Source organism: Lontra canadensis, unplaced genomic scaffold, assembly GCF_010015895.1.
Source record: "Lontra canadensis isolate GAN:19392208 unplaced genomic scaffold, GSC_riverotter_1.0 scaffold151, whole genome shotgun sequence".
Lineage (NCBI taxonomy): Eukaryota > Metazoa > Chordata > Mammalia > Carnivora > Mustelidae > Lontra > Lontra canadensis.
Window position 1 is genome coordinate 1,153,214 of NW_022631145.1, and position 21,908 is coordinate 1,175,121.

Consider the following 21,908-nt stretch of genomic DNA (forward strand, 5'->3'; position numbering starts at 1 on the left):
AAAGAAGAGTAAACACAAACACAATTTAAATGACAGAGGCAACTTGAAGAGTGGCAAGACCATACCAATGCCAGAAGACATAGATTCTTTTGTTTCTTCAGCCATTACTTAATCTTTAGGAACCCAATTTCTTTGTCTATAAAAGGGATACTATAATCCCTTTACTGAAAGGTTTTGGTATAAATCAAGTACAATAAGACACATTACAAATCACTGTAATCTGTAAAGTACTGTTCCTGAGAAGAATATAATTATTAATGGAGAATTGTAACTGTTTATGTGTGATTCCTGTTTTATCCTGGATGTACCTTTCAAAATACTGCTCAATTTGTCCTTCCCTTTTCAGCCTGAGGAAGTTCCTGAAGGGTGTAATGAATTTATATCTTCTAATATGCTTATGACAGACAGATGAGAGTAATTCAGTAGTAGTTGTCTCTGTGCTGTTGGGTTTTAAAAAAAGAGCTTACATACATTCAGTGTTCCAGGCCCTAATTAAAAACTTTACCTATATTAACTTTTTAAATCTGCATGGCAATTCTATGATGTGGCAGCTGAGACCTGGAGATGTTGGGTAATTTGCCCAAGGTCACACAGGTAGTAAATTGTATACTCAGGATATGAACCCATGGCAGGGAAAAAGCAGATTGTAGAAGGAGGTGAATCAAGAAAGTTTTTTTTTTTTTTTTAAGGACGTGTGAAGTTGGACAAGGTTAATAGTCTTGCACGTGTAGATGTTAAGAAAGTAACTGGCTGTGTGAGATTGGAGTTCAGGACAGCATTATTTTGGAAATATAAATGGCAGGGGAGTCATCAGCCTAAAGATGCTGTTAAGAGTTGTGGGACAAATGCCATTACCAAGGGCGAAAAGGTAGAGAGCAGACTGGTAATGGGAGGTAGAGAATTCTTGCTATGAAATATCTTAGAAATAAACTGGAAAACACAGTGCTTACACAAAACCATTGCATTTCTACATCTGTAACTAAAAGAAAAATTAGAGTTGGGAATACAGTAAATTATAAAGTGGACTGAACATGTTGGGGGAGAAAACTTCCATACTATGACAAATTTAATTAGCAATAATCACGCCTCGGATAAACCTCATTGGCTACAATACTGCCACTGCGCAAAGCTGCTATGACAAATTTAAAGGAAACTCTCTTTTAAAAAAAATGATGCTGAAGAGAATATATGATCCAAGCAAATCAAATAAAAAATTGTATGAGAAAGGTCAACACATTCTTATTTACCAAAGTCAGAATACTGGAACTAAGAGGCACTTCCTGAGGCTTGAAAGAATTACATTGAGGACAAAATAAAAGAACTTTTTTCTTAATCAGTGGGTAGTAAATTTTTGAAACTCTTTACAAGTGACAAATAGGTTTCTACCAGTGGTAGAGTAGGTCGAAAATGTGCAGTTGATGGACAATGGAAATACCAAAGATTGTTTAAGGAAATGGAATATTTCAATGAATGGTATAGGTCTGTTCATTTAATTCTGATATCCCATTTCCTAACTTGCTTTTCTAAGAAAAATCATTTCAAGCCAATGATTGGAGTAGAAGAGATATAGTGTGATAGAATTTGGCTTTTTTTCTGTTGGACAAAAATTTTATAAGTGAATATTCTTGATTGATTAGTTTCCTTAAAACAATTATACCTGGTACATATATGATGATAAAAAGTTCATCTCACTATGATTTATACATAGTAGTACCTTAATATGTTAATCAATGAATAATTAACATCTGGAAACTAATCACTTTCTAAGTTGTATCTTATTCATGGGAATATAATTATTTTTCTAAATTTTAGGATTTTTAGAGATCTTAGATATCATACAGTACCCTCACTTAAGAAGGGAAGATCAAGATAAGGAAATTTTGTGAATTGCCCAAGGTCTCACAGTTTCTAAATTGTAATGCTGAAACTAAAATGCCTTAATTCAGCAAGAAAAACACAATCAGACAACTAGAACTGTATCTGGAAAGGTTTTGCATAGCAAAGGAAATAGTCAACAATGAGAAGGCATCCTGTAGAATGGGAGAAAATATTTGTAAATAATTTATCTGATAAGGGGCTAATATCTGTAACATACAAAGAGTTCCTGTAAGTGAACAGCAAAAATAAAACAACCCAATTAAAAATGAGGAAAAGATTTTAATTGATATTTCTCCAAAGAAAACCTAGAAATGGCCAACATCACTAATGTTCAGCATCACTAATCATGAGGGACATGCAAATCAGTCATAATGAATTCACTCATACCTGTGAGGTAGCTATTATTTTTTTTAAAAAGCATTGGTGTGTATATGGAGAAATTTAAACCCTTGTATTTTGTTGGTGGAGATTCATGTTATGGAATACAGTATGGTGGGTCCACACAGACACACACATACAGAAGCACACACTGGAATATTATTCAGCCTTAAAAAGGAAGAAGTCCTTCCATATGTGACAACATGTATTTATAGGGAGGGTGTTATGCTAAGTGAAATAAGCCAACCCCCAGACAAATACTCCAGGATTCCTCTTATATCTGGTATCTAAAATAGTCAAATTTCTAGAGTCTTAGAGTAGAATGGTGGTTGCTATGGGCTGGTGGGAAGGGTAAATGGGAAGTTGCTCTTCAGTGGGTGTAAAGTTTTAGCTATATAAGGTGAGTAAGTTCTAGAGATCTGTGGTATAACATTGTGCCTAGAATGAACACTATTGTATTGTGCATTTAAAAATGTTTTAAGAAGATAGATCTCAAATGTTTTTACCATAGTACTACTAATAAAAAAAACACACACATACGTGTACACCTACAGGCTGTAGGTAACTCTCTCCACAGCTATATCCACAATACTTTGCTGTGGCAGAAACCAGTAGCCTAAGAAAATTTGATGAAAACTCAAATGCATCTGCTGATGGAGCACTTGGTTAAAACATCAGAAGAGAGTAAGCAGTAAGTGATCAGATGCCAATTAATTTGTCCTAGCATGTTCAGATTGTTAAAGCTCAAAAGAAATAATAAATTCATAAAATTATGAGCTAAAAACTTTATTTAAAATGACAAAAAGAATGTGCTAATTCTTTACTCCCTGTTTTTTTCATTAGACTTTCTAAGTATGTGTTGCTTTCCCATTTGCCACAGTATATAATGGTTCAGCTAAGTTAGTAAATGTGCGAAGGTTTTTGTATAGCTCTTTATACAGTGTATTAATTTTCATAGGTACTATATATTTTAATTTATGTCATATTTGGAGTGTTAGCTTTCATCATAGTCCTTTGTTAAGTTATTCATACTTTTTTTGCTGCTGGGTGATGGAATGAGTTATTTCTACATACTTACCCAGACAGTTGTTCCTGTACTTAAAAAGGAAAAGCTAAACATTTTCTGTTTAGTTTAAATAACTAAGTGGCAAAAACTTTACAAGATGATACATATATTTAGATTATTAAGTATATTGACTTAAGACAAATCAGTTTAGAAGTGGTTATGTATATAGGAGAATACTTGTCTCAAATGAGCCAGCAATACTTTTTAAATATTGAAATGATATTTCTTGCTTTGCCAGTCTGTAAGTCAGAGGATTGTCTTCTAGCCTGGGGGATGATTTAGAGATAACTCTGCCTCTAGATATACTAGGGGAGTACTCAACTCTGGCTGTAGACTTCAGTTGTGATTCTGTGTTACATTATATATTAAGACACTATTTCCACAGGCCTGTCAATTTCTTATAAGTGTGACATCCTCAATTTTTCATTGTTTTCCTTTCACCTGTTTCACTTTCTTTTTTCTATAGTATGTTTTATTCTCCCAGAGGTCCTTTTGATCCTTAAATATTTATAGATTTTTTTATACCACCTTGGTGTATCATTAGCTATATATATGTGTGTGTGTGTGTGTGTGTGTGTGTGTGTGTGTAACTGGCATATATGTATGCCAGTTACTTCTTGGTACTTTTTATCTTTCTTTTAATAAGCTTCTATAAGAGTTTCCTTTGTATGTTTACTTATTATTTAGTCTGTAGAGTCTCCTACTTAGATAGGTATTTATAAATTTGCTTACACATTTATATCTTAATAGTAAATGTTTCCTTTAAGTTTCCATGTAAAGGAATGTTTGGTCTTTGTTTTTTAGTCCTTGCTATTTGATTTTTACTTGCTTATAAGTTATATACACATTTATTTCCTTGTGCATTTATTTTTACATCAGGAGATACTCCATTAACATTAGTGTTGTTACAGCTGTAGTTGAAATATAAGGTCCATCAGGAACCACGTCAGACATGTTTACTTGGTACAAAATCAGTTTTGAATAACTAAATTTTGTGAATAAAAGAAGGGAAGAATAACTTCAATCTCAATATGTATCTTCAAAAAACTATCTGACTGAAATCCTTTTGTGGTCGTCAGCCCAGCCTTGTTTGGCTCCAGTTGCAAAAATGCAAGTGGCTTTTGGACATAGTAGAGCAGAAAGGATGCCAGTGTTGGACCCAAGCAGTTCTTTCAAATCCTGGCCTTGCCATTTAATGGCTGTATAACCTTAGGCAAGTTCTTTAATTTCTCTTAGCCCAAAGGTTTTTAATGGGTAAGAAGAGGATAACCGTGTCTTCCCTGCAGGATGATTTTAACAGTTGTGAAAAGAAAATTGTGATGCCCAAAGATGATGCTCACTATATACCGTTAGCTTTTATATTTTACAGTGTGAAATAACTTGTTCCAAACCAGCATGCACATTTTAAAAATAACAAATTTACAAAAATACTGGCTTTAGGAATTGCTCACCATAGCTTAATATTATAATGATATACTTTTTTATATTCTCCCTATATATTCTTTTGTTTCTGCAACTTTTGTTTCCATATACCAGTTTATTTGTACAACTTGTCCCCTCTAAAGCATATGAAAATAATCTTCTTAGCTCATGCACTTAATGTTACATTCTCAGTTCTATACTAACATGGTATTAGTTGGAGATTGGTCAGAAAAGATGTGTTGCTCTACAGATTTTAAGCAGTGAAGAGATTTGATGTTAGAATTAATTACCAAACCACATGGAAAGACTAAGGGAATGAAATTCAGGGGAAGTGACTCTAATTGTTCATTTGACCACAGTCTTTCAGAGAGTCTGGAAATTCTGTAGCCCACAGGAAACCACCAGCAATTTTCAGCACTGCATGTATCATCAAAGCAGGTGACTTTTGGGGAAATGCCCAGTGGCTGCTGTAAAAATGTCTTACCTGCAGAAACCCACACCTCTGCCTTCCACCGCCCAGTAAGCCATATTAAATCTTCAGCATCTCCTTGGCTTGCAAATCTGATAGAAGATTCTGGAAAATGTGTTAGATACTCAGGCTTCTGGTCCCGGTGATACAGGGAGGGAGCATAGCAGGAGGAATGGTTTTGAGTTGCCAAGACATAAGCTGGCAACATTTTTCTGTCTATGACTATGGATTCTTATTCGTACTTCTCAGGCATGCTCTGTTTTGGAATTCTAATCTCCATTCTTCCCATTATTGAAATAATGATTATTGAATAAGTAAATACCTTCAAGACAGAGGTTGATTTATGTTTATCATGTATACTGCTGTCTCACATCTTTGTCTTTTTTTCTCTCAGAAACTTACCCTCTCCCTGTATGTACACCTATTAAATTTGACTTTCTTCCGTTGAAAAAAAAAATGTCTCTTGACCAGAGGTATGCAAATTATGGCATACAGACTAAATTTGCTCGTTGTTTTGCAAATAATGTTTTACTGGAAAATAACCATACTCATTTATTTCCATGCTGCTAGTGGTTTTCACACCCAACTCTTCATATGTTCAAGAGAAGCCACAAAGCCTACATATTTACCGTCTAGCCCTTTGTAGAAAAAGGTTGCTGACCACTGGTCTAGATAATACATAAGGAAGGGAACACCACAGGTGGCTTTTCTCCCTTTCTTGCCTATTGAATTTCTTTCATGACTAGTTAAATAAATATAGATTTTCTGATCTCATGGGTATATGATGTTACCAAATTATAGATACTTGTGTGGAACTCTGTCCATGATCTCAAGAATTTAAAAAAAAAAACAAACTCATGTATCTAACAGAAATTTGTTTCTTGACCCAAAACAATGAATATGTTCCAAATCTTCCTCCTGTGTTTGGGATTGTTATTTCACTTAAATTCTTCAAATATCCATTCTCTAATAATAGTGCACCATGTCATCTTGTTTCTTCTATGGTCTACTACTAACAGGGCAGCCATATTCTTTCTTAGAACTTACAATCATGGTTGAGTGGCCCCAATGATCTTTGCTTTTTAAGACCATCCTTAACACATTTTTAAAACTATGATATGCTAGTAAGTCTGTTTTTCCTCCCAGTAATTAGGTGTCAGGTCTTACTAGCAAGTTGATTATACTGGTTGCTTTTGAGCCATGGAGACAATGTATTAATATCACAGCCTTTTTATCCCTTGTCATCTGAAGATTCACCCACACCTTTCTGTATCTTTTCCTTTCTTTGAACTCATTGTTTAAAGAAGAGAGAGTTTGAGAGAGAGGGAAAGGCAGAGAGAAAACTCTGAAAACCTTTTTTTTTATCAGCTATTATCAATTATTTCTTATCGACTATTTCTCCTTTAGCATCTTCAGTTGTCTTCTTTAATCTTGTAAAGCAGAATGCTTTCTTCTCAAACATTGTAACTTGTCTCTAGGTTGTGCTTTATTCTTGTATGACCTCTTTGCTCATCACTTTGGCTCTTATTCTACATACTCTGCTCACTTGCTCTTTGATTTCTACTTTTTTGCTCCAATTTTTACAATTTCTTAACCTCTATTTTAAAAAATCTTTTCTCCAACTCATTAAATGCTTCTACAATAGAAGTATTCATTTTGTTCTTCAAGGCATTTCAATATTCTCCTTCCCTTGAATATATTTCTTACGCCATTTTAACTTGCTCCCTTACAGTATGAACTCTTGAAAGTAAGATAGTTCATTCTTCCTCTTGAATATATATTTTTATTAGATTTTCTCCCTTTTCAATAAGAATTTGTTCTCTGTCCACACTGTTGAAAATCTACTAATTTTTTGAGTTTGTTACCAAAATATGGGTTTTTACTTTGCATTCCACTGTATTTTCACCTACACATTTATCTAGTCATTCTGAGGACCATCTCCATCTGTATCTGGTTTTGTCATAAATCTGACAGCAGTTATCTAAATATAAAATTTCAAATGCTATATTTTGCAAAGGGATTCTAAGTATATTTTGTTGGATAACATGCAGTTACTTTGAGCCCTATTATCTTTTTTCTGGGGCAACACTGAAAGGGACTGAATCAGCAAAGCATAGATATTAAATGCTTCCTTCTTTTATGTTTATTTGGATGTTGAGCAGCTACATGCATAAATGTGATACTGCTCAAACCCCAGTTCATTTACATGATCACATATCTTCCAGTGTAGATTATCTGTTACTAAATATGTTCACAAATACAACTCCATGTTGGCATTATTCATGTCCCATTGACTGATACAAAATTAGCTTTAAATTTATATTGTCAAATGTAGTAGCCATTAGCTGCATGTGGCCATTTAAAGTAATTAAAATTCATTAAAATTAAAAATTGAGTTTTTCAGTTGAACTAGTCATATTTTCAAGTGCTGAATAGCCACATGGGTCTAGCAGCTGCCACATTGGACAGTGCAGGTATAGAACATTTCCATCAGCATAGGAAGTTTTACCAGATGCTCTAAATAGTTAAGAATGTAGTTTCTTGAGTTACACTGCATTCCTCCCAATCATACTAAGCTCTCTTTTTTGACTAAAATTATGTGAAATTTGATTTCTCCTCTATGAGAATCCATGGGCTGTAACTGTAAACTTCAGTGGTCATTTCTTTCTGTCCTCCCCATCCTGTATTTGTCATTTAATTCAGCTGAACTCCCTTTACTTGTATTCTCCTATCTATTCCGTAGAGCATTTGTTCTCAAACTTGAATACGCATCACAATCACTTGGAAGGTTTATTGTAACACAGATTGAAGCCCCCCTCCCTGTTTCTGATTGCATAAGTCCTAGTTGGGGCCTTATAATTTTCATTTCTGTCGAGTTCCCAGGGGTTAATACTACTAGTCTGGAGGATCCTATTTTGAGAACGGTATCTGGGAAAGCTTCTACTTCCCTCTGTCTGCTTTCCTGTACACAGAGCTGTTCCTCACTCACTCCTCACACATTTCAGTACTTTTTCTGTAGAATTTATTAATTCCTTACTGTATTTATTTTTAATTTAATTTTAAAAAATATGTCTTTCCCCCGCAACTTGAAATCCATTTTCTTGAACTGTATCTAAGTCTGCCCATACTCACTGTGTTCTCTCTTTGCTCTTGTTTCCCTGGGAAACTGTCCCTATTTCATTTGTACAGATGTTTCTTGTTTTCTCTCCTTTTTGCCTTGTATGTGGGGTCTTGAAGTGGCCCAACAACTGTGCCTTCCTCCCTTTTATTATGACATGTCCTTGGGCATTTATGTTTTATTTTTACTAGTGGTTCTCTTTTTAGGAGGCACTGTGGTGTCCCTGCACTCCAGACTGAAACCACATTCCTTAACTGTTCTACACTGAAGTGACCTGGCAAGTGACGGCTATATCATGTCTTCAGCTGTCTTTCATATAGTACCAATAATATCTCTCTGTAACATAATGAAAATCTCTTGGCAGGTGGTCAGCACTCTTCCCACATTGTCACTTTTCTGTTTCACAGTTGTGTTCTACAGCCCAAATCCCCAACTCTCTCCAACCTTTACAAGACTGGCTCCTATTAATCACCTTTTAAAAGCAGTGTCACAGTATTTGTAGTTTGTTCCTAAAGCTCGACCCTTTTTTTACTGTATAGTGTCTAAAGAATTTTTGTTTTCATGCTGAATTGGAACGTACATCGAGCTTTTTTGCTTCCTAGCATTTGAATTACTGCATATGTGTACCCTGGATTCATTCCAATTGAATTAATAAGTGCATCTCAATATTATTTCCTGCTAGACTGTAATGCTCATCTCCTGTGAAGCAACTGTTTAGGATACAGCCTTGTTAAAGAAGGGCCTCTAGATTTAAAAAATCTGTTTTTATATCCTGCCTTTGCTTTTCATTTTTCTCATCTGCCCAATGGGCTAGTATTAGCGTCTCTCTTAAAGAATTGCTAAGAAGAACAGATTAATGAAGATACTAAACACAGTGCTTAGTTCATGCTAAATGTTAATCCTTGGCTATTAATGATATTGTAATATGTCTTCCCATGAGAAAAGTTTTTCCTTCCTCCTTTATCTTTCAGAAGATGCAATAGACAAGTTATTTTGCCTTTTCTTCATCTATCTCAGCTTTTATAACTTTTCTTTTTTTCACAATCACTTTATGAGTGATACAAAACAGCACAAAGCAATTACAAAAAAAAACACAAACATAACAACAAACATCTTAGCACTTGTTAATTCCTATGGTTCCAGATGTTCTTAAAGTTTTGTTCTTTATCACACCTTGATTTCTTTCCAGCCTGCGTGTCACACCAGCTTGGGTTGTTGACTACTCTTTTCTCTGCAGTAATTAAGTGAAGAAGTTAGAGTAGGAATTATTTTATCTCTTTGACAAATTTGGAAAGTAAGGCCCAGACAGACAGACTTGAGTTTGCAATGATGGCATAGTTACAGGGTATTAAAAAAAAAGGCTGCTATTCAGAGATTTCTAAGTGGTGCACTTCAGCTTGAAGGGGTGCCTCCACTTCGGAGACATCACTGATTTGTTTGTATGTTAAAACGGTTTCCAGCAGTGTCTTGAGAAGAGGTTCCTATTTCCAGTTTGTCCAGAGGTGCCACAGAAGCTCTTATTGGGCCTGAAAACTGAATACACATAGGCTGCTTCATAGTTCGTTCTTTCACCATTCCACACAATTAGATTACTGTTTTCCTTTTTCTAATTCCTGGTATCCTCTTACCTTTTTATCACTCTTTTTCCCTCTCAACAGCCCATTTGTTTTTCTTTCTTTTAAAAAATTATTATTATTTTTGGGCACCTGGGTGGCTCAGTAGGTTGGGCGTCTACCTTTGGCTCAGGTCATGATCCCAGGGTCCTGGAATCGAGTCCCACATTGGATTCCCTGCTTCGTGGAGAGTCTGCTTTTCCCTCTACCCCATCCTCCACTTGTGCTTACTCTCTCTCTCTCAAATAAATCTTTAAAAATTATTTTTATTTATTTACTTTTTCATCTACATTCAATTAGCCAACATTAGTTTCAGATGTAGTGTTCAGTAATTCACCAGTTCCATTAACACCATTGGTCTTCACATCAAGTGCCATCCTTAATGCCCATCACTAAATTATCCCATCCCCCCCACCGCCCCTCCACCAGCCCTCAGTTTGTTTCCCATAGTTAAGAATCTCTCGTGGTTTCTCTCCGTCTCTGATTTCTTCCATTTTGTTTTCTCTCCCTTTCCCTATGATCCTCTGTGCTGTTTCTTCTATTTCACATACGAGTGAAACCATATGATTTCCCTTCTCTGATTGACTTATTTCACTCAGCATAATACCCACCAGTTCCATCCATGTCAATGTAAGTGTTAAGTATTCATCCTTTCTGATTGCTGAGTAATATTCCATCATATGCATATGTGTGTGTGTGTGTGTGTGTGTGTGTGTGTGTAAAGATGATGTGGTATATATATGTATATACTACATTGTCTTTATCCATTCATCTGTCAATGGACATCTCAGCTCTTTCCACAGTTTGACTGTTGTGGATATTGCTGCTGTTAACATTGGAGTGCAGGTGCCCCTTTGGGTCACTACATTTGTATCTTTGGGGTAAATACCACATAGTGCAATTGCTGGGTCATAGAGTAGTTTTATTTTTAACTTCTTGAGGATCCTGCATACCATTTCTCAGAGTGGCTGCACCAGCTTGCATTCCCACCAACAGGGTAAGAGGGTTCCCCTTTCTCCGCATTCTCGCCAACCTCTGTTATTTCCTGACTTGTTAACTGTAGCCATTCTGACCAGTGTAAAGTAGTATCTCATTGTGGTTTTGATTTGTATTTCCTGATGCTGAGTGATGTGGAGCATTTTTTCATGTGTCTGTTGGTCATTTGTATGTCTTCTTTGGAGAAATGTCTGTTGATGTCTTCTGCCCATTTCTTGACTGGATTGTCTTTTGGGTGTTGAGTTTGATAAGTTTGTTTATTGATTTTGGATACTAACCCTTTATCTGATATATCATTTGTAAATATCTCCTCCCATCCCATATGTCGCCTTTTAGTCTTTTTGACTGTTTCCTTTACTGTGCAGAAACTTTTCATCTTGATGAGGTCCCAATAGTTCATTGTTGCTTTTGTTTCCCTTGCCTTTGGAGATGTGTCTAGCAAGGAATTGCTGTGGCCAAGGTCTTAGAGGCTGCTGCCTGTGTTCTTCTCCAGGATTTTGATGGATTCTGGTCCCATATTTAGGTCTTTCATTCATTTTGAGTTTATCTTTGTGTATGGTTTAAGAAAATGGTCCAGTTTCATTTTTCTGCATATGGCTGTCCAATTTTCCCACCACCATTTGTTAAAGAGGCTCTCTTTTTTCCATTGGATATTCTTTCCTGCTTTGTCAAAGATTAGTTGACCATAGAGTTGAGGGTGCATTTCTGGGATCTCTATTCTGTTCCATGGATCTACGTGTCTGTTTTTGTGCCAGTACCCTACTGTCTTGATGATGACAGCTTTGTAATAGATCTTGAAGTCTGGAATTGTGATGCCACCAACTTTGGTTTTCTGTTTCAACATTCCTCTGCCTATTTGGGGGTCTTTTCTTGTTCCATACAAATTTTAAGATTATTTGGTCCAGCTCTGTGAAATATGTTGATGGTATTTTGACATGGATTTCATTGAATGTGTAGACTGTTCTGGGTAGCATAGACATTTTAGCAATATTTCTTATTTCAATCCACGAGCATGGAACATTTTTTTCCATTTCTTTGTGTCTTCCTAAATTTCTTTCATAAGTGTTCAGCAGCTTTTTGAGTACAGATTCAGGGCCAGATGGCTTCCCAGGGGTACCAAACATTTAAAGAAAAACTAATACTTATTCTTCTGAAGCTGTTTCAAAAATAGAAATGGAAGGAAAGCTTTGAAACATGTTCTGTGAGACCCACATTACCTCCGTCCCTTGATCTGAAAACCAGACAAAGACCCCACCAAAAAGGAGAATTACAGACCAATATCCCTGATGAACATGGATGCCAAAATTCTCATCAAGATACTAGCCAATAGGATCTAACAGTACATTAAAAGTATTATTCACCATGACCAAGTGGGATTTATTCCTGGGCTGCAAGGGTGGTTCAACATTCATAAATCAATCATTGTGATACATCACATTAATAAAAGAAAGATAATAATATAATAAAAAAAAACATATGATCCTCTCAACTGATGCAGAAAAAGCATTTGACAAAATACAGCATCTATTCCTGATTAAAACTCTCCACAGTGTAGGGATAGAAGGAATATACTTCAATATAATAAAAGCCATCTACAGAAATCCCACAGCAAATATCATTCTCAATGGAGAAAAACTGAGAGCTTTTCCCCTAAGGTCAGGAATCTGGCAGGGATGCCCACTCTCACCACTCTTGTTCATTATAGTACTAAAAGTCCTAGCTTCAGCAGTCAGACAATAAAAAGAAAAGGCATTCAAATTGGCAAAGAAGTACTCAAACTCTCACTCTTCACGGATGACCTTATTCTTTATGTGGAAAATCCTATAGACTCCACCCCAAAATTGCTAGAATTCATACAGGAATTCAGCAATATTGCAGGATATAAAATCAATGAACAGAAACTGGCTGCATTTCTATATGCTAACAGTGAGTTGGTAGAAAGAAATTAAGGAATTGATTCCATTTATAATTGTACTCAAAACCATAAGCTACCTGGGAATAAACCTAACCAAAGAGGTAAAGGATCTGTATGCCATTTGTTTTTCTTTTTATCGTATATAAAAAATAAGTGTTTTTATTACTCATTTGGGAAGACAACATGAAAGCATAAAAAGCTATTGAAAAGCCATGTAACCGTTATGGCATGTGATTATGTTATAGACTATGTGGGATGCCTCATATAAATGGGCCATATAAGTGGGAAGATAAAATTGAAGGAGTTTATTTGGTAATATGAGATAGCTAGACAGAAGATGAAAATGACACAGGCTACCACAAGTGTTATTGTAGGAAACCCTGAGAACCTGGGTTGGTGTACTACAAATTAATAATGGAGATGATCTGGTTTATAAAAGGGGCTCACAGAAGTTAATTGCAAATGTACATAGTTGGTTGCCTATAAGAAAGCAAGGGGAATAAAAATGAGGTAACTGGGATCATGATGGTGCCTTGAGGAGAAATAGAAGAAAAAAATAATAAGAGAAAACAAATTTTAGAGGAAAATAGTTGAAAAAAGCTGGACTTAGAGTAGCAATTTCATTTAGGTGATAGAAGGATGGGACAGGAAATTGGGGGTAAAAAAGGCGATGGCTCCATAGAAATGCTTTTGAAAGATAGCAAGGGGGTACTGTTTTCTAAGAGCAAAAGAGAGAGAGGCTAGTTATGTCAGAGTGCCACAGATAAGGGACTTCCTGCAGGGTAAGTATTAGAATGTTGACTAGCAGGCACATGATTTAGAAACAGGTTCTCAAGAAAAAAAGAAATTCTCAGGATTGTTGACTGTTGCTCATAAATTAAAATGAGAACTGTTTTAAGTATAAACTGCTTTTTTGTTGGTGATTTGTCAAACTTTATTTTTACTCTATCCTGCTGTTTTTATCAATCAAAACCCCCATGAGAGCTTCTTATTTAAAGCGAACCCACTGAAAACATCTTCTTAAATCTCTTCTTGTCTTAGATTCCCAGATGCCTTCTTTTTCTAACCTGACCTCTTTCTATGAAATAAGTTTGACTTAAAATTAGTACCTTTTACTCTCTAAGTATAAACATATACTTTCTTCTTATTCTTACTGAATTTTTTGTTTGTTGGCACATCACAGGGTTTTATCAGCATCTCATTATCTCCTGCAGAATGATATCAGCTCTGGATGCAGTGCTGTCTTCAGTTAAAAATGAGGACAGAGCATAAGTTGAGTTAATTTGAACATCAGTGAGAATAAGAACCACGTTGACTGAGACATATCAGGTATTCAAAAACTCATGTGTTCATAAACTTAATAAAGATACTTCGTTAGTATTATTGGAGGTAACTAGGACCCCAGTTCATTTTAAAGAGAGTCACAGGAAAAGAAACACACATTTGACCTGCCATTTCTGTGCTAATTGTATATCAGACTAACCACATTGGAAAGAAGGAAAATTTATTTTTGAATAATAATAAATAAATACGAATTTTGATTGCAGAAGACCTGAGAATATCCCTATTGTGCTGCCCATAATGAAATGATCAACAAACATTAAAGGTTGATGGGTTCTTGAGCATGGAGATAGCAGCCTCAAACCTCCTGAATCATTGATGAGTCTTTGCATCACTAAAGAGGTGCAACCATAAATCAGGGACCCCATGAGGTTTTGCACCAAGGCAGTATTTTTGCCCACTTTTTAAGGGACAAGTGTCCTTTAGATATTTAAGCCTAGCTTCAATAGCTATCATACCTTTCTCATGAGGAATTAAAAAATCGTTTTCTAAAATTTTAGGACTCAAACTGTTAAAATTATAATTTTTAAAGAGAAAAGTTTTTGTTTTTAAAAACTTGGTTTATTTGGTGAACTTGTAGAATGGGAAATATGAGGTCATATTGAAGAAAAGCCAAACCAACTTCGCATGGCTTTAGGATAGTATGATACTCATTATTATTTAGTGAAAAAAAAATGCTGTATTCATATACTGAATATTAGTATAACCAAATATTTATAAGTCAGAAATGATTAATAATTGGAATCTGACATAATAACTGGTCTGTAAACCCGTAGGATTGGTATCTATCTCCAACTGTTGTGTTTTTTTCTGGATCATACAACAGTCCTTAAATAATCACAGAATAAATGAATAGGAAGGAGGGGTTGTTGAGAATTGTCAGATCAGAAAATCAAAAGTCTCAGTTATAGAACATTATACTGTGCAATAAAGAACAAATGTCATTTTAGGTTGGTTAAAGAAAAATGCTTGTGTTTTCCTCAGATCTGGGCAGCACCAACTTTTTATCATCTCATTTGGATTGGTCTACAAAGTAGTAATGTGGGAAATTTCAGGTTAGCCCTGTAAGAATAATTCTTGTAAATAAAGTACCATAAAATATAAAAAAGTCTTTCTTTTGTTGAAATATACAACTGTATGTTCAGAAAAATATAGCTCCCAATTGTAATTTGAAACAGGAATTTTGTGAATCAGAAAAAAGGAGATAGATAGGTCATATCCTTGATAGTGTTGTTGTGGGAGTTAGTAATACCTGCATTTAAATCCTGGCTCTGCCAGTTAATAACAAGTTACTTAACATGTCTAAGCCTCAGTTTTCTCATCTATAAAATGAATTTAATAAGTAGATGTTGGGATAAATGAAAGAAATATGTGAACATCTTAGCATAGTGCTTAATGCATTATAACACTTAAAATGTTTTAACTATTAGGATTAGATTGTATCATTATAAAGAACTTAGATGAATTAAAAATTTAAATATGAAGTAAAATATAGCAAAATCCTATAGAAAACATATGGTTACCAATTGCTGGTCTATGAATGGAAGAAAATATTGTAAGTGATGGAAGATCTGATAAAAATCACAGTAGTAAAAACTTACGAACATAAAACAGAAAATAATGACTAAATGGAAATACTGTTGCAATGAAAATCAACAAATATTTACATTCATGATATATAATGAACTTTTATGAATCAGTATGAAAAACTTAGACTAGAAATACAAAGGCATGAATGGAAAATTTCATAAGATACAAACAATCATAAAGAAAAAAAAAAGAAATAACAGAGGACAAATAGCATTCAGAAGAGAATTAATAAAAGGAGAAAAGAGAAGTTTATCTGTGGTTTTACTCCCAATTGATAATCATTTTAAGTCTGATTGTCTCTTCCAGACATATCCATATACTTGGCCACACATACACACACACACACACACACACACACACACACACGTGCTCACATACAAGACACATTTTGCATCCTGTGTACATTTTACTTTGTAATAAAGTATATTTTATTTTATTCCATGATCATTTTTTGTTGTCTTAAAATAGTTTTCAAAAATATTTTTGGCTCTGTAGAATATTATCATGTCAGTCAGATTTCTGGATGAAGGATCTTGAAACTCAACTTGAAACTAGATTTCAAAAATACAGAATATAGCTTCATTATTCATGTAACCAAAACAGAGGAAGGACACTACACAGGAGGACTTAGGAATTATAGAAACAAAGGACTTCAGCATCATCAAGTCACTCTTTTTGGACTTATTTTCCAGCTGCAAATTCTTAGTTCCCCCCCGCCCCGCCGCCCCAGGTTAGCAGAGAACATGGACACAAATGACTTCAGTCTGTCGTCATCATGACTTTATATTCAAGGAAGGAAAGACTTTCCCTTCTCTAATTAGATGGATTCCAGGGAAGACGTCTGTTGGACATTTGGGTTACTCATTCCTGGACCACTGATGTGGCCAGGGATATGTGATAAGTAGCCCGGATGGTATCAATCTAAGAATGAACTATGAAGGTCTGTTATGAAGACAGTAGAAGGATACTGGGGGACAAAAGCAATGATGGTTATTACATGAATATCCCATAATTTACTGAGCTTTTTCTATACTGATGGACATGCAGGTTTTTTAAAACATCTGATGTTAAAATTAAGGCTGTGATGATGGTCCTAGTTCATGAAGCTTTGTTGAAATTTTTATTGATTTATTTTTCAGAATTTATTTACTAGAATTGAAATTATTTTATTCAATCACATGCACATGTACCTCTTTGAGGCTATTAATACATAGATCAGAATCATATTTTTCATGCACTTAACTTACACAAATTTAACTATGTCTAATCAGAAATAAACAGAGAAAAATCAAGAAAGCAGTAATAGAGAAAGTGAGAGATAACAAGAGTGAGAAGAGTAAAGTCTAGTTTAATACCTGGGCTATACCTATGTTGTTAATGACCTTACTTTGGAAAGAAGCAGCATGAGCTAGGATTCTCTAGTCTTGTGTTATCTCAATTTTCACTGGTATGCCTCTAACTTTGTGAGATAGTTCCTAGTTGAGTTTCATTCTAGTGATTAAAGTTAGATTTTCTTTTTTTGTGCAACATGGATCCTAAACACATGCCAACCACTTCATCTACTACTATGCCACCGAAAGAAACAGCAATCTGTTCAATACTAGAGGAAAACCTGGCTGACTTCTTATCAATTCTGTATACTATATATTTTTGATAATGTAAGTGGTTTCTCAAGGATAATTTCGAGTATGCCTGATTTTCACCTTCCATAGCAGCTTTAAAGCTACCCTTCAAGTAAGATGCAGCTCTGCTCTTTTGTGACATTATTGTCATCAGATGATTTCTACCCATCAGATGATTCTATCCTTTCCTGCTTTGTCTACAAGCTCTCTAAAGTTGGCTTCAAAAATAGCTAATTAATAGAAAAAGAACTGGTTAATGTAATTAACAAATACAAAGCTTGCCATCTATATTTCATTTTTATGAAATATAGTATATCACAATTTTACTTTGGTAACATGGAAAATAAAATTTCTTATCTTTTCTTACTTAGAAGCCTAGAACCAAGATAGTCATCAGAGCTGATTGATTTTTTTTATAGGGATCAGATACTGAGAAATGTTCCAGCATCTTATGTTGTGTTAGAATGGTTTTAAAAAATCTAGGAAAGATCTCTTATTTAGTGTATTGTATTAATCTACTCAAACTTAGTTCATGTCCACCAAGATCCTTCTAGTGTGCTGGAAATTTTAGTATAATTTAATTCCCAAAGTCAAATTTGATTCCATTATTGTGTTTCCTTAAAGATTTAATAAACTTTGGAAAGATAATTACTTGACATTGCAAACAACTGATGCTTCAATCATGTGGGTATCAGTTATATGATGAAAATACTTATGTAAACTGGCACACTCTAAAGTAGCATTTAGTAGCCATTCTTTCTATTTGGCAATGTTAGTTTGCCTTCCTATAAAATTTTTTGTATGGTCCCTAGTATGATCTTAACATTGAAGTTACAACATTAGGATATCCTGTTCATTTGTAGATGACTCTAATAAGGTAATTATTTGTGGAGATTAAGGTGAGCCTACTTAAGTATGTTTAATGATCTAAAGTAACATAATAATTCCTTGTATTTGATACTTTAAAATAATAAAGTAGGAGAGATGTAGGTACTGATTTAATTTTAAAGTAATATATGCTATTTTTTAGTTTACTCATAAATATCAGATGTTTAACAAAGCACACAGTTCAGTAAAGTTGAATTAAATAAAATGACAAAAGTGACAGAGTTTTACCTTTAAAAGAGATAAGGAAGAAACCGTTTTTTCCTCCACCCCATTTCTTCTCTCACTCACCAAATAACACCTACCTTCTCAACAATCATCCAAGTAAGAAAAGGATATTTTTCTTTATGGTAGACGAGTGTGACATTGAGTTAGGACTTACTGCTAAATAGAGGTCTACATTTGTTACATTGATGATAAATTAAAAGGTGAATATGGGCAGAAGGAAGCCTTTAATGGTGGAAAAGTGGGTCAATACCTTGAGGAAAAGCAAGGGACATGGAGCCTTTCTTAACTAATACAGGGAAATTTCATGAATGACTCAATTTCAGGAAGACTTTTTATGACTTCTCAGAAAATAATAAATGCTGGTAACGACCAACACATACTGAGTGTTTACCAAGTGCCAGAAACTATTTATGTACTTGTTAACTCCTTTAATCTCCACAGTAGCCCTCTGAGATAGGTTCGAAGGAAGAAGATAGCCCCAAAGTCTTGAAAGTGAACTTTTTCTCTGAATTTTATGGAAGGGGGAGGTTTTTTGAGAAAGGTATGTGTAGTGTCAGAGCTAGAGAAACCATTGTTGAAATCTGAAGTTTGTTACTGAGGGAAATAAAATACCTCATTTTGCAGGGAAGGGGAGAACATAGTGTGTGGGAAGTTGTTTTGTATTATTTTGTGTGGTTTTGATTTCCTCTGAGCTATTTCATAGATTGAAGATAAAGGATTATAATCTATAACAAATTAATTTTCTGATAGATTTGTGGTTTGACATGAATAGAGAAATGTACTCTTATAAAGATATAACCTGTTGAGACAGAAAACTGTCAACTTCTTAGTCATCTCTATTCAAAGAATGACTTTGCAGTACCATGTCCTCAATAATTTCATCTGAAGTCAGGCTGAAAATCAGAGATGTAACTTTCTTACTTCTTAAATTATTACCATGGAGGTAGTTGAGTTAAAAAAAATTATCTAGTAGCTTTCAAGATTGCCGCATTCTCCTCACTTATCAAATACAGGCACTTCAGAAGCTGTTGGATATAACTCAGTAATTTACTTACCTAATATTGCACAAATAAACCTTTATCGTAAAGTTTATGGTATTTCTAAAAATCACTTAAACTTTTAGATATGCAAATATGTCAAAAAAAGCAGTATTTGTCTCGGTCATGTAGCTATTGGGTAAGCTGTTTGTATGATTTACATTTTCTCTGAAAACTGTTCATCTAAAAAACCAACGTGGATTGTAGTAAAGGACTAAAATGCTTTTTGAAGTCACAAATGGAAAGTCATCCTTAGCATGGTTATATTTCAGTACAGCTTTATTTATGGACACTGAAATTTAAATTTCATATGTTTCATGTGTCACAAAATATTCTTTTTCCCCAAAATTACTTAAAAGTGTAAAAACCATTTTTATCTTTTGGGCCTTATAAACAAGGCAATGGACCAGATGTGGCTTGTGGGTGGCCATTTGCTGACCCTGTGCTCTAACATAGCTTTCCTGTGTTTTTACAATTAAGGTAGCTGTAAATACATAAATGATTTAAGATTGGTTGGACCTTGGTGATTTAATGGTCTTTATGAAGGAAATTTTTAAATAACTTGATGCCATGATTCAAGTTTTTAGAAAAAAATATCAGTGAAATAAATGGAAAGTGCAGCTAATGTTGACAGTACTTAATTAGTACCATTTTCTGGTATTTTCCTTTGATTTTTTAGATAACCTACAAAGAGAAAGATGGGAATGTAATTTGTATATTTGAATTAGTAATCTTATACTGACTTTGTGGTAAAAGTATTGGTAATTTCATATAAGCTCTATCCTCATATTGAAAAATACCATGGAATTGTAGGTAATTTTTTTTTGAACAGTCAGGATTCTTTAGAATATAATTTGAAAAACATAGGAGCAAGTTTATTAGTTTCTCTTTTTTCCTATCTTCTTTTATGGTGTACTTGAGGAAAATTGAAATAAAGGTGTTTAAAACTGTTAAGAAAATTAGAAGTTGGGGTATGTAGGTGAAACTCCCGTTAAAAAGGATTTCTGCATATTTCTTTGGAAGGGAAGATCTCACCACTCTACTGTACCATCTTTGTACCCAGTAGCAAAACAAATACCTGTAGATAATTTTTTTAATGAAAAATCTTAATAATCTAGGATTTTTTGTGATTCTTGACCAAATTGACCCACTAATGGGGTAACTGAATTTTCTTTTTTCATAAACAGAAGCTACAGAAAGCTATGGTTTCTAGAGAGTCAGTCCTCTAACCAGAGACTTAGAAAGAAAAGGGGTTTGGAGCGATAGTGAGTCCAAAAATGTGCACCTGCATATCTGCAACCTAAATACTAGTAGTTCTAGAAAACTAGCAGTCAAATCAATTATAAGTTAGTCCTACAATCTCTAACTCTTCTTTTAAAATCAGTTTATCTTAGGTTAAACAGGTTTAAATGGCCCATTCTTGACTTAGGTATAACAATGTCATTGACATTGGCTGCCCAATCTCTGATAGGGCCTTTTTTTCTCTATTGTAAAAAATCCAGCATTGTCAGTGGTTTAATTTGACACATTTTTAAAAATTACACTTTAGATGGCTTACAGGGAAAAACACATGAATAATTGAATTAATTATATAAACATTTCAGTGTCTCAGTTGAATTACCTGAGTAAGAAGGTACAGTGGTAGGAACTCAGGACTGATATGTAGATTTTGCTTGATTATGTGGGGTATGTATGCACATATGCCTGTGTGTACATATATTCTAGACCTAAGCTTAAGTTTTATGCAGTGATCTATGAAATTCTTTATAAGTCAGAACTTACCTAAACACAGCAATCAGATAAAGAAGATGAGTATATATACACAATGGAATATTACTCAGCCATAAAAATGAATGAAATCTTGCCATAGTGACAACATGGATGGACCTAGAGGGTATAATGCTAAGTGAAGTAAATCAATCAGAGAAAGACAAATGCCATATGATCTCACTCCTGTGTGGAATTTAGTGATCAAAACAAACGAATGAACAAAGGAGAAAAAAGAGAGAGAGAGAGAAAAAAAAAGAATTTAAATACAGAGAACAAACTGGTGGTTGCCAGAGGGGTGGTAGGTGAGGTGATGGGAGGAATATTTAAAGGGGATTACAAGTATGCTTACCTTGATGAACACTGAGGAATATATAAGATTGTTAAATCATTACATTATACACATGAACCTAGTATAACACTATATGTTAATTATACTTCAAAAAAAAGGACAGCTATTTAGTGACTAAAAGACATGGAGAAACCTTAAAAAATACAGTGCAAATAGTTAAAAAAATCAGTGATCAAATGCAGATTCTTGCTCTTCTGGAAGTCCAAAGATTTTGATTACATGTCATTTTGA

At 34.4% G+C, this 21,908-nt stretch overlaps 1 protein-coding gene, 1 long non-coding RNA gene and 1 pseudogene across 2 annotated transcripts in view; 1 reads left to right on the plus strand and 2 right to left on the minus strand.

Moving 5' to 3' along the window:
- The window catches only part of IL1RAPL1 (interleukin 1 receptor accessory protein like 1), a 1,455,000-nt gene that overhangs the window by 148,264 nt on the left and 1,284,828 nt on the right, over nt 1–21,908 (plus strand). The window lies entirely within an intron of this gene.
- Nucleotides 968–1,131, minus strand: LOC116859240 (annotated as a pseudogene).
- On the minus strand, nt 1,066–20,940 carry LOC116859230. The gene is made up of 3 exons (XR_004381120.1): nt 20,926–20,940; nt 15,021–15,024; nt 1,066–1,132 (listed from the first exon to the last, which is right to left on the minus strand). It is a non-coding gene; the product is annotated as an uncharacterized LOC116859230 (long non-coding RNA).